Source organism: Amblyraja radiata, chromosome 13 (assembly GCF_010909765.2).
Source record: "Amblyraja radiata isolate CabotCenter1 chromosome 13, sAmbRad1.1.pri, whole genome shotgun sequence".
In the NCBI taxonomy this organism is placed as follows: Eukaryota; Metazoa; Chordata; class Chondrichthyes; order Rajiformes; family Rajidae; genus Amblyraja; species Amblyraja radiata.
The window spans coordinates 60,456,552-60,470,203 of record NC_045968.1 but is presented as its reverse complement, the minus strand read 5'-3'; the positions used below and the strand labels follow the sequence as shown (position 1 = coordinate 60,470,203).

Sequence of the window (13,652 nt, the reverse complement as noted above, 5' to 3'; positions counted from 1 at the left end):
CAGCCGCGGTGCCTGCGGATTCACCGACTTCGGAATGGGACGAGCTGTGGTGGTGCGCGGCTGCGACCCGACTTCGGAGCTTCGGAGGCTCCGGCCTCAGGCCCGGTGGACAGGAACATCGGGAGCTTGCAGGTCCCTGGTGGGAGACCGCTTTTTGGAGCTCCCGCAACGGCAACTTCTCCCGCTGGAATCGCGGGGTTAAAGGAGCGGGGCCTAACGTTGCCCCGCGCGGCTTAAACTGCCACGGGACTTACCATCGCCCGCCGGGGGGCTTTAACATCCGGAGCCCCAGTCGCCTCGACGCTGCAGTTGGACTGCTGGACCACGGGAGAAGAACAAGGGGAAAGAGAGAAGACTTTTGCCTTCCATCACAGTGAGGAGGTGTTGGAGATTCACTGTGATGGATGTTTGTGTAAACTGTATTTAAGTGTGGGTCTTGGTTTTTTTTGTAATGTAAGACTAGAAAATGCAATTTCGTTCAAACCAAGCTGTTTGAATGACAATAAAAGGCATTCTATTCTATTCTAACAATCAGATAATCATGGCAAAAGTCTCAGCTATTTAAAGTGTAGCATTCCAACACGCAGCTTAATAAAGTAGTGGACCATCAATAAGGATAGCTGTTTGTCGTTCACACTACTTTACTATTTAACAGGAAGAAAATTGCATAGATTTGTTTGTGGAACTTCAATTTAATCCTGAGAATTGCAATTTGGGAAGCCAAATAAGTGTAAGTGTAAGATAGGCAATTCCTTAGCACAGAATAAGTGAATAACGGTTTCTCTGTGAGTGACAACACTGATAGATAGGGTCGTTTAAAAAAAGACTTCTGGAATGTTTACCTTGACCGGTCGGGGCATAACGTAGAAGTTGTGAGGTAGTATTGCTACTTTACTAAATACCGATGAGGCTGCCCTCTGCAGTTCTGGTTGCCATACTGTAGGAAGCAGTTGAGTGCAGAGGAGATTCACCAGGATGTTGTCTGGGTTGGATTGTTTTAATAATGGAAAGGATTTGACAGGCTGGGCTTGTTTTCACTGGAATGAACGAGGCTTCAGGGTGATTAGATAGATAATTGGAACTTTTTTTCCCACAGTAGGGTTATCAAAAAAGGTCATAGATTATTTAATCATTATAAAACAATCCACGCGATCTTGGCAAATGACTGACTTTCTCCATTCCTCTCCTCCCTCCATCCAAATTCATCTTTCTTGAGGTTCTTAAGGTCACAAGGAATAGTAGTAGAATTAGGCCATTCGGCCGTCTGTCATTCAATCATGCCTGATCTATCTCTCCCTCCTAGCCCCATTCCTCCTGCCTTCTCCCCATAACCTCTGACACCTGTACTAATCAAGAATCTATCTCTGCCATAAAATATCCACTGACTTGTCCTCCACAGCCATGCTGCTTTCCTAGTTAATACTAATGTCTCATGCAGAATGGTATTTGAATTCTATGCTTGTTGGGTTTCTGTCCTCTGTCAAAACACTGGAATCGTTCCAATTATTCTTGTGCCATTCTCTTGATTGCAGTGATTTCTTCCTCTACCTCCACTTCTGCAACTTTTCCAACTAGCCCGTGGATCTCCAGTAATGGTTGCTTTTTGTTCTTGCTGCTCTCAACACCCACCTTGCTGTCAATGCGTGTCATATAAATTAACACTCATGACTTAAGCTAGACTGGAATGCTCTCTCTCTCCCCATCCCCCCCACTCGCAACAAGGGCAGAGTCCCCCTAGTCCTCACCTTTCACCCCACCAGCCGTCACATACAACAAGTAATCTTCCGTCATTTCCGCCACCTCCAACGTGACCCCACCACTCGCCACATCTTCCCATCTCCCCCCTTGTCTGCCTTCCGCAAAGACCGCTCCCTTCGCAACTCCCTTGTCAATTCTTCCCTTCCCTCCCGTACCACCCCCTCCCCGGGCACTTTCCGTTGCAACCGCAAGAAATGCAACACCTGTCCCTTTACCTCCCCCCTCGACTCCATTCAAGGACCCAAGCAGTCGTTCCAGGTGCGACAGAGGTTCACCTGTATCTCCTCCAACCTCATCTACTGCATCCGCTGCTCTAGATGTCAGCTGATCTACATCAGTGAGACCAAGCGGAGGTTGGGCGATCGTTTCGCCGAACACCTCCGCTCGGTCCGCAAGAACCTACCTGACCTCCCGGTGGCTCAGCACTTCAACTCCCCCTCCCACTCCGAATCCGACCTCTCTGTCCTGGGTCTCCTCCATGGCCAGAGCGAGCAACACCGGAAATTGAAGGAACAGCACCGTATATATGAACATTGAATTCTCCCAATTTTGTTCGCCCCTGCTGTCTCCTCCCCTTCATTAGCCCTCGGGCTGTCTCCTCCCATCCCCCAGCCCTCTGGCTCCTCCTCCTCCTTTTTCCTTCCTTCTCCCCGCCACCCCCTATCAGTCTGAAGAAGGGTTTCGGCCCGAAACGTTGCCTATTTCCTTCGCTCCATAGATGCTGCTGCACCCGCTGAGTTTCTCCAGCTTTTTTGTGTACCTTCGATTTTCCAGCATCTGCAGTTCCTTCTTGAACACTTAAGCTAGACTTCCTGTTGTACGTTGACAACATCAGCATAATGCAAACACTTCCAATTTTAAGTCATGGTTTAAAAAAAAATTCCAGTTTAAAAAACCCAGCCAAAATCTCTGTAGCCATGCTGTTAATCGTTTTCAGTTATCCTCAATTGAATTGAATTATTTGACCAATAAAGCCTGTATCCTAAAGATATTTCCACAAATCCAAAATGTTGCTAATTGTATAATCTGATTAGCAAGTCAATCAGTATCTATTCAGTTTTAACTTCCAGCCAATTTCATTTTTTAAATAGCTCCATTATTCAACTTATTCAACTGGGTGATCTTGTTTCTCAGTAGAAGGCTACATTTCTTTTTTAGAGAATAGTTCTCTACTTTCCTCCTTAAACAAAAGAAAGTAAAGATAATCAAGGAAATTATAGGCCAGTGAGCCTTGTGTGAGTAGTTACTGGAGAAAATTATTTTAGGATAAGATTTACCTGCATTTGGAAAAGAATGGGCAAATAGGTGGTACACAAAAAAGCTGGTGAAACTCAGCGGGTGCATCAGCATCTATGGAGCGAAGGAAATAGGCAACGTTTCGGGCCGAAACCTTTCTTCAGGGCAAATAGGTGATGGTCAGCACGGCTTAATATGCAGCAGGTCATGTCTTGGTTGAGTTTTTTGAGGAGGTGATATAGGTGATTGAAGTGGGTAGGGCAGTGGAATGTTTACATGGATTTTAGTAAGACATGGTAGGCTAAAGATTAGGATGCATGTGATTAGTAATTTTGCAGTCACCACCAAAATTGGTGGAGTTGTAGACAGCAAAGGGACTGGCAGGCCAAGGAAGACCTCCACAGCTGATGACAGAAGAATTACCTCTGTAATAAAGAAAAATCCCCAAACACCTGTCCGACAGATCAGAAACACTCTTCAGGAGTCAGGTGTGGATTTGTCACTGTCCGCAGAATACTTCATGAACAGAAATAGAGGTTACACTGCAAGATGCAAACCATTGGTTAGCCGCAATAAATAGGATGGCCGGGTTACAGTTTGCCAAGAAGTACTTAAAAGAGCAACTACAGTTCTAGAAAAGAGTCTTGTGGACAGATGAGACGAAGATTAACATATATCAGAGTGATGGCAAGAGCAAAGTGTGGAGGAGAGAAGGAACTGCCCAAGATCCAAAGCATACCACCTCATCTGCGATGGTGGTGGGGGTGTGACCTGGGCATGGATGGCTGCTGAAGGTACTGGCTGACTTATCTTCATTGATGATGCAACTGCTGATGTTAGTAGCATGATGAATTCTGAAGTGTATAGACACATCCTATCTGCTCAAGTTCAAACAAATGCCTCAAAACTCATTGGCCGGTGGTTCATTCTACAGCAAGACAATGATCCCAAACATACTGCTGAAGCAACAAAGGGGGTTTTCAAAGCTAAAAAAATGGTCAATTCATGAGTGGCCAAGTCAATCACCCAATTGAGCATGCCTTTTATATGTTGAAGAGAAAACAAGGGGACTAGCTCCCAAAACAAGCATAAGCAGAGCATCACCAGAGAAGACACCCAGCAACTGGTGATGTCCATGAATCGCAGACTTCAAACAGTCATTGCAAGCAAAGGATATGCAACAAAATACTAACCATGACTACTTTCATTTACATGACATTGCTGTGTCCCAAACATTATGGTGCCCTGAAATAGGGGGGACTATGTATAAACACTACTGTAATTTATACATGGTGAAACCAAAATGTATAAATATGGCTTTTATTCAAATCTGCCAATGTGCACTTTAACCCCATGAGATTTTTTTCCTATTACAAATCTCAAATTGTGGAGTACAGAGGCAAATAAATAAATGATGGGTCTTTGTCCCAAACATTATGGAGGGCACTGTGTGTGCATTTAGACAGGCATGGCTGATTAGGGATAGTCAACACTGTTTTGTACATGGGAAATCGTGTCTCACGAATCTGAGTTTGACGGTGTAATCAAAAAGGTTGAGGGCAGTACTGTAATCGTCTGTGGATTTCAGCAAGGCATTTAACAGGGTTCCATATGGAAGGCTGCTCTACAAGGTTAGATCACATGAAATTCAGGGAGAGCTAATATGGAAGTTATAACAAGTTACTTATTTCTACTTTTGCACCTTTGTATTCTTAATAAATACATTTATATCCTTGTATTAAACATAAACTAAAATGGTGTGTGTAACTGTAAAATGGTGTGTGTAACCTTGGCTTTAGCTAAAACATAGCTGGGAAGCAACAGTTTGGAATTTGAGGGCGGCTGGCCGACAGGAAGAGATATGAGGGGAAATGTAAAGACTGAACCAAGGTCGGAAGTTAATGGTGGCGAGACAGAGAATACTAGAATCAAAGACAGATTGATGCAAGAGGAGTACGGCATGAAAGATAATGTAGCAGAGATAAGGCTGAAAAACTGTACTAAAAAGCTGCTTGTTTCTGAATGTTCCGGCCGAATATTTGCAAATAAAAGCTTTCGTCTTCTTGAAGAATTCTCCGTGTCTGTGTCATCTTATCCAACTTTGAGTCTTAAAACTACGACAAAATTGGCGCTGCGAGCAGGGTCGGTAAGAGACCGATAATTAAAAGACAAACAGCCCAGGGCGCTTCCCAGCCCCTCTGTTTCTCCTAGGGACAACAGGAAAAGGGTGGCCACCCAGCAAAATTATGCGGTTTTCCGCTTCATTTGGACTAATAACCTGTTGAACATGGGAAGCCATTGGGGACACAGAAGTGCCTAGGTAGTTAGAAGGTCTCTCCGACCCAAGAATCTGGCACTAAATTGTTCTAAAAATGTGGCCCAGAGGATTGACAGCCCAGAGAAGGCTGCGCTGTGTGGTGAGTAATAATATTTGTGATAAGAAAGTACAGCATCGCAGTATGTGATATTATTAAGAGTTTATTAAAACCTCGTGGATACCACCCTGAGAGGTCAGGGTGTTGCACGGACGAGGCAGGTATTAAAACCTTGCGGGTACCACCCTGAGAGGCCAGGGGTTGCATGGACGAGGCAGGTATTAAAACCTCGTGGATACCACCCTGAGAAGTCGGGTTTGTACGGGCAGAATAAAGTATTTTGTGGATAATGTAGCAATGTTACAAAATTTTGAGATTTTAAAAATCAAGTCTGTAATTTATCCCATCAGATAAAGCATAAAAATAAGTTTAATTTGACACCTAATTCACTTTCATATCTCAAGTATTTAAAAAGTTATGGCCATTTTCATACTGGGAAATGAGCATCTTGTTCCCTATTGATTTTCTATGGACATAACAAAAAAGCTGTGATCGTGAACAGTCAAAAGCCCATAACTTTCTTAAAAATTAAGAGAACTGAATGAAATTTTCAGTTATCATAGATTGAAGCATTCTGAAACAAATATAAAATAATCTTACTTGGATGACCTGAAATTAAAGCATATAATTAGTTAGTTACCTAATTGTAGCTAATTTCAGACTTCAATTACTAGATCTAAACATCTATCCATTTCTTAATAAATGATTAACATTTTTAAATAGCCTAAATGTCCAAATAATATTCACAAATAATTCACAATAAAACATGATTTTTAAATCTCATTTACATTAATTTATAGGCCAAATGGAAGGAATTTAGTGTTCAATTGCTGCAAATTAAAGTCCATTTTAAATCAGCTTTCCAGTGGGTCCCTGTGGAACGCGCTGGTTTAGAACGTTCACATTGCGGTAGATTTGTGCCCCAAATGCCCAGAAAAATACTGCGGGATTTAATGGACCCAAATTGAGCTACTCGCAATATTAAACTTTGTATAAAGGGTTCTTTAAAAGCCCTTTTTAATGTAAAAATATACAACCTAACTTCTGTGGTTTGCTTTATGAGACCCTGCGGTTGCTGACGGTCGCGGGTTTAAAGATTGATTTTTAAACTACTATAACTATTATTCAAGGCCTTTAAAACTAATAATAGCTTTTGCGACGGGGTCTTCCAGCGATTTTTCGTTAATAATTAACTAGGCTGAACATTTTCGATTGGAACAGCTTAGAGAAAATCGCGTTTTAAACCCGCCCCCCTCTAAACGGCGCCAAAATCGCGCACACCCTCAGCAGCAGATCTTCAACGACGCTTCAGGTAGGCTTTGCAACATACCTAGATAATGCCTTGGGTGACTGAGGGCCATATGGGCAAAATACGAATTTAAGGTGAGTGGATAATGGAAACAATGTACACAGTGATAAAATATTGTAGAATAGTGTACGGTTATATAGCAATAAGAATAGTTTAAGGTAATATAGTGACTACAAGGACGGAGGAGGTGTAAGGACCGAGTTTGTTAACTGTTGTGACTACAAGGACAGAGGAGGTGTAAGGACTGAGTTTCTTAACTGTTTGTGGAGATAAAATTGCTGCATTTTCTCTGCTGGGTCTTTCAGCATTCTCTCTGCTGAGAGATCAAGACGAAATGTGCTCCCTTTGTCTGGAGATTGATGGGAGTGGGGTGTGGTCAGATGTTGAGTGACTAGGAGTTTGATAGGTTGTGATCTTAGTGGGGTGTGGTTAGAATTTGAGTGACGGGTGAGTATGACTAATCATGATCTGAATGTCCAATCACAGCACTCAGGAACCAGACTGATAGGGGATTAGACCATCCTACTTTAACTTAAAAGGGAGATAAGAATTATATAAATGTTAATTTTGAAACTTTAATCCGTGTAGAAAATTGCATAATTTCTTTGAAGTAAGAATGGAACGAATGTGATTTGTGTGTAAAAACCGGTTTTGAATGAATGAGGAAGTTCATATATGTGATGTCCTTTGTTTCTTGTAGGCCACGTGTTGTAAGGGTAGGTGTGTGTGTCCCTTTAAGAAATTGTAAGCAATGGGGGAGGTTACGAACAGCTGTAAGGTAACGATTAACGCTTTGTATCCTCGCAACTTAAAAGGGGAAAGTTGGAAAATGTAGGTTGCTTGGTTTTTCTGATGTTTCTTTTATATTTCTTTTCAGTAAAGTTAATTTGGAAAATTGTTACTGGTACTAGGAATTGGAAATAAGTTAATTGCTGAAACATGACCAGCTTTTATGGTTTGTTTAGATAAACATTCTGGTTGGAGAAGGGTAATGATTGTTTGCTGAGATTTTCAGAAAAAGTTGTGAGGAAGTGGCCCAAGGAAGGAACTTTCAAGATAAATGTGTGACAAGATGGAAGTGTTAATTATGAATTATATGCCCACAGATAAGTTGGAAAGGTGGGAAAAGCGGAGAGGAAAGGAATTAGATGCATTTAGGCAGTTTAGAGAGAAAGGAGAGAGAGGCAGTAAGGAGGCAACAGAAGTAGGAAACGACTGGTGTGAAAGTAATAAATTAGGAGGAGTCAGTGGAAAATTTTAAAAGAAAGATGAATTAATTTGCAAAGGAGGCTAGACTATCTGAGAAGTAAGAAATTGAGTTTAGAATAAGAAAGACGGCATACCAGAAAGGATTAAAGTGGGAAGTAGAGGGATAAATTGATGAGACTGCTTTAAAAAGAAAAGAACAGGACAGACACAGATTATCCTTTGGGGCACCCATATACTGAGAGGGCAAAAAAAAAAACAACCTTACCCAATATTACTGAGGGGGCAGGAAATGGATTAGGGCTTTGGAGGAGGAGAACATGGGACGATTATTGGCCATGGGAGATTTGAAGGCACTGTTGGTGAAAGTGATAAGAGCCACTAAACTGACAGAACTCCTGAAGATGGCTGGTAAAGAAATGCTGTGAATAACGCAATAAACAAGGCCATGCTGTTTGACACAGTCAGGCAGAGGGTATGGCAGGCCCTCAGACAATGTTACCCACTTAAGGTGGACCCCAAGAAATAAAGGGGAGACCCACTGGGAGAGGAAAATAATCCAGCAGCCCGTCTGGAGAACCAGCTGAAAAGGTGGAGACTAGAAAATGAACAAGAAATAGAAGGCAACCTATATATAGTTAATCTATATATATATATATATATATATAATTTCTAAAAGTCTGATCTTGACCGCTTTTGGCCCACTGTGCTGCTATTTCCGAGAGAACGCCGCCACCTACGGCTGTCATTTTTGGGCACCTCGCTCAAAGCCTCACTCCGCCTTCCGGGACCAGAGGATTTTTCCCATCGATGAAGAATCAGAGAGATATTAATGTTTTTAGAAAATTCGCCATTCTCTCTGCTGCCCCCCGCTGGCGGCAGGGGGGAGGGACTATAAAACCCAGAAGTGTAGTCCCTCAGTCTCTGCGAGGCCCAGGAAGCGAGAGGGTCACGACTCTCTGAGCTGCGAATAACACTGAACGCACGTCTACTCCACGGTGAGTCCCCTCGATGCGGCTGTAAAGTGGCTGCTGCCCAATTGTTTGACTCGCCTTTTTTAAATGTTTGTGTTCACAAATGAATTTTGGTTGTCAGGTGGCTGCAGCCTAATTGTTTGCCTCGCCTTTTTAAAAAGTTTGTGTTCACAAAATGAATTTGGTTGTCAGGTGGCTGCAGCCTAATTGTTTGCCTCGCCTTTTAAAAAGTTTGTGTTCACAAAATGAATTTGGTTGTCAGGTGGCTGCAGCCTAATTGTTTGCCTCGCCTTTTAAAAAGTTTGTGTTCACAAAATGAATTTGGTTGTCAGGTGGCTGCAGCCAAATTGTTTGCTTTTAAAATCGTTGCAACAATTGTCTGCCAGCCCAAGAATCCATTCGGCCCACAATGTCTATACTAGCCCTCTGGAAACCAGTACCATCGGCTCGCAACACCCATACTAGCGCAACAGAAAGCATCTCCCCCCCCCCCCCCCCCCCCTCCCACTGGCGAGCAATATTGGAATTGGTGGAGAGGTGGAATATTGCATTGGTGATCAGCCCTCCCCTGTGATGCTGGGACCCAACGGGTCTCACTTAGGCTAGTAAACACTATATTCTGAACCACTGTGGTGGATGTCATTCCTCCTCAAGTCTAGATTGGAGGAGGTGGTGGGGTGTCATCTATGTCCCACCCCCGATTCAGCGATCATTTTGTCCATGCGGTCGAGAAATATCGCAAAGATAGGAAAAAGACTTGCAGACCAGCAGGAAGAGGTGCAGAGAAAAATGATGCAAATGTAACTTGAAAAGTTCAAAAAGAAAGAGCGTGAAAAAGGAAAGACAATGTTGTCAATAACAACAGAGCTGGTTGAAAAGACTGAAATAAGTGATGCACCGACACACAGTGAATCCTATGACAGAGCCAAACAGGGGCCAGAGAATTCCATGCCAATAATAAATGTCTTTGGGGGAGCGTTTCCTCAAATGCCCAATCAGGAGTGAAATAAATCTGGATATAAGCCCAGACAGGACTGAGGTCCCCAAGGGAGGGAGGGATCTCCAGGAGGAGGTCAAGAAAGGCTAGTAAGGAGACAGGTAATGGATAAGGTGTGTTGGGGATGTGAACATGTATGGTAATCAGGAAATAATAATAATTATATTAGGATAGTGGTGAACATAGCTATGGTAAGAACATTAAGAAGAGGTATTAAATACACCTAGGCTTGGATGCGGCAGGGATTTAAATACTTGCCCCATGTTTTTAATCAGATGTTAAAGGTAGATTTGGAAGGTGTACCCTTAGAAAGTATTTGATACAGTATGTGGATGATTTGTTGGTTTGTTCCACAAGTGAGAAGCAATGTGAGAGACATTTTAATTCTCTTGGAAAAGATGGCATAGGAGGTCATAAAGTATCCAGGAAGAAGTTGCTGTTTTGTCAGCAGCAGGTGGAATATTCAGGACGAGTAATATCTAAAGAAGTTAAAGCTATAGCGCAGGATCAAATTGAAGAGATAATTGAAGTTCCCAAACCTCAGACAGTAGGACAGAAGATGATGATCTTGGGAATGGCAGGATATAGTTCAGACTAGATTTGAAAGTATGTTGAAATTGTGATGTAATTAAGGAAAATAATGAAGGAAGAAGGACACACAAGTCTGAGAAATGTTTTACAGTCAGAGCCTTTGAAGGAAGGGGACAAAAAGGTTTTGCTTGTGGATGTTTCCTGTTAAAGGGATCATAATAGCAAATATGCAGGGTTTGAAGTGGTGCATCAGGATGAATTGGAATTTAAGGTAATTAAATTGGAAGCTGGCCTGCAATCTTGCTTAGCTCAGTTGGCAGACATTAAGGCTTTAAGAGTAGCATGTGACATGAGGGAAGGTGAGAAAGCTGAAGTTTATACCGACTCAGCATATGCACATGGGGTCTGTCACATGTTTGGAGCAGTAGGGAAACAGAAAGGCTTTGAGAAAAGCAACAGAGACCCCATGCAAAGTTAGTAGTAAAGTACTAATAAGGGCAAAAATGAAACCAGGGGCACTAGCTGTCATTAAATGCCAAGCACATAAGAAGGGAAATCAAAGTGCAGACGTAGCAGCCAGAACAACATCTGGAGGATGATCAGCTGTTATTGCGCCTAGGGTAAGCTTGGGTCGATTTAGGTGCAAGAACTGTAGTAATGTTTCTGATGAATGAGGTAATCCCGAGGTTTGGTAGACCTACAGGAATCAGCTTTGACAACGGATTGTTTTCATTCAGAGAGTAGTCAAGCTGGTGCTACGAGCCCTTAGAGTAAAACACAGATTTGGGTGTGTAACACCTGCAGTCACAGGGCATGGTGGAAAGAATAAATGGAACATTGAAGGATAAGATAAATAGGATTTGTGTAACTATAAAGTTGAATTGGATCGATGCCCTGCCATTGGCACTGAAGAAATGTTGCATGCAAAACTAACCGAATAACCCACATAACACCACATGAGATGCTTACTGGCCGACCCATGCCAGTGGCACAATGGAGAGGTCCCTACAATGGAGAGGTCCCTGGCAGGCAGTGACTAGTGGGGTACCGCAAGGCTCAGTGCTGGGATCGCAGCTATTTACAATATATATTACTGATCTGGATGAGGGAATTGAATGCAACATCTCCAAGTTTGCGGATGACACGAAGCTGGGGGGCAGTGTTAGTTGTGAGGAGGATGCTAGGAGGCTGCAAGGTGACTTGGATAGGTTGTATGAGTGGGCAAATGCATGGCAGATGCAGTATAATGTGGATAAATGTGAGGTTATCCACTTTGGTGGCAAAAACAGGAAAGTAGACTTTTATCTGAATGGTGGCCAATTAGGAAAAGGGGAGATGCAACGAGACCTGGGTGTCATGGTACACCAGTCATTGAAAGTAGGAATGCAGGTGCAGCAGGCAGTGAAGAAAGCAAATGGTATGTTAGCATTCATAGCAAAAGGATTTGAGTATAAGAGCAGGGAGGTTCTACTGCAGTTGTACAGGGTCTTGGTGAGACCACACCTGGAGTATTGCGTACAGTTTTGGTCTCCTAATCTGAGGAAAGACATTCTTGCCATAGAGGGAGTACAGAGAAGGTTCACCAGACTGAATCCTGGGATGGCAGGACTTTCATATGAAGAAAGACTGGATAGCTCGGCTTGTACACGCTAGAATTTAGAAGATTGAGGGGGGATCTTATAGAAACTTACAAAATTCTTAAGGGGTTGGACAGGCTAGATGCAGGAAGATTATTCCCGATGTTGGGGAAGTCCAGAAATAGGGGTCACAGTTTAAGGATAAGAGGGAAGTCTGTTAGGACCGAGATGAGAAAATCATGTTTTACACAGAGAGCGGTGAATCTGTAGAATTCTCTGCCACAGAAGGTAGTTGAGGCCAGTTCATTGGCTATATTTAAGAGGGAGTTAGATGTGGCCCTTGTGGCTAAAGGGATCAGGGGGTATGGAGAGAAGGCAGGGATGGGATACTGAGTTGGATGATCAGCCATGATCATATCGAATGGCGGTGCAAGCTCGAAGGGCCGAATGGCCTACTCCTGCACCTTTTTTCTATGTTTCAATGTTTCTATGAAATGCTAAACGAAGTTTGTAAGGGAAGCTGGATCTTTTTTTCCTGCCTCACGTAATGGGGGTGGGTTTTTGGCCCAGTCTCCCAGGGAGACAGAGAAATAACACTACACAGCATTATACTAACTTAATTAAAAGAACCTGCATTTTAGGGCTATATGGGTAATTTGACCTGGGGGATGTGTGTGTGTGGTTTTCTTTGTCTGATGAGTCTCGGTAGAGTCTCAGAGGAGGGAGTTGTATGGAAGTTTATAAACTAGTTACTTATTTTTACTTTTGCACCTTTGTATTCTTAATAAATACATTTATATCCTTGTATTAAACATAAACGAAAATGGTGTGTGTAACTGTAAAATGGTGTGTGTAACCTTGGCTTTAGCTAAAACATAGCTGGGAAGCAACAGTTTGGAATTGGAGGCCGGCCGGCCGACAGAGGAAGAGATATGAGGGGAAATGTAAAGACTGAACCAAGGTCGGAAGTTAATGGTGACGAGGCAGAAATATACTAGAATCAAAGACATTGATGCAAGAGGAGTACAGCATGAAAGATAATGTAGCAGAGATAAGGCTGAAAAACTGTACTAAAAAGCTGCTTGTTTCTGTGAATCGGAGCAATTAGAGAGGTGGTGCCCTCTCTGAATGTTCCAGCCGAATGTTTGCAAGTAAAGGCTTTCGTCTTCTTGAAGAATTCTCTGTGTCTGTGTCATCTTATCCAACTTTGAGTCTTAAAACCACGACACTAACCGGCTGAAATGAAAATCAATTGCAAGGAAGGAAGCAGAGAGTAATAGTGGAAGACTAGTGATGTGCATCAAGGATCAGTGTGAGGTCCATTGCTATTCGTGGTTTATATAGACGATTTGGATGCAAATGAGCATGGCAGGGTTAGTAAGTTTGCAGATGACACTAAAGTGGGTGGTATTGTAGATAACGGATGATTATTTATCAAAGGTTACAGCATGATCTTTATCAATTGGGCAAGTGGGCAGAAGAATGGTTAATTGGGTTTTAGTGACTGTTTTGTCCATCTGAGTTAGACTATCCACAAGTGTTTTGAGAAACCCACTTGGATAAACCTAACAATTCTGCCCCTTCTAAGTCTTTTTGAAGTGCCAGTCAATATTGGGGAAGTGAAAGGTGCCCTCTGACAGCCTTGCTGCTCCTGTATCTTTTTGTAATCTGTCTACATGTTGGGAAGCC

General features: G+C 42.7%; 1 long non-coding RNA gene across 1 annotated transcript; it reads left to right on the top strand.

Annotated features, from left to right (window-relative positions):
* The first annotated feature begins 7,112 nt into the window (after positions 1–7,112).
* LOC116980092 lies at positions 7,113–10,893 on the top strand. The gene is made up of 3 exons (XR_004413860.1): positions 7,113–7,797; positions 10,741–10,745; positions 10,883–10,893. It is a non-coding gene; the product is annotated as an uncharacterized LOC116980092 (long non-coding RNA).
* Positions 10,894–13,652: the final 2,759 nt, after the last annotated feature.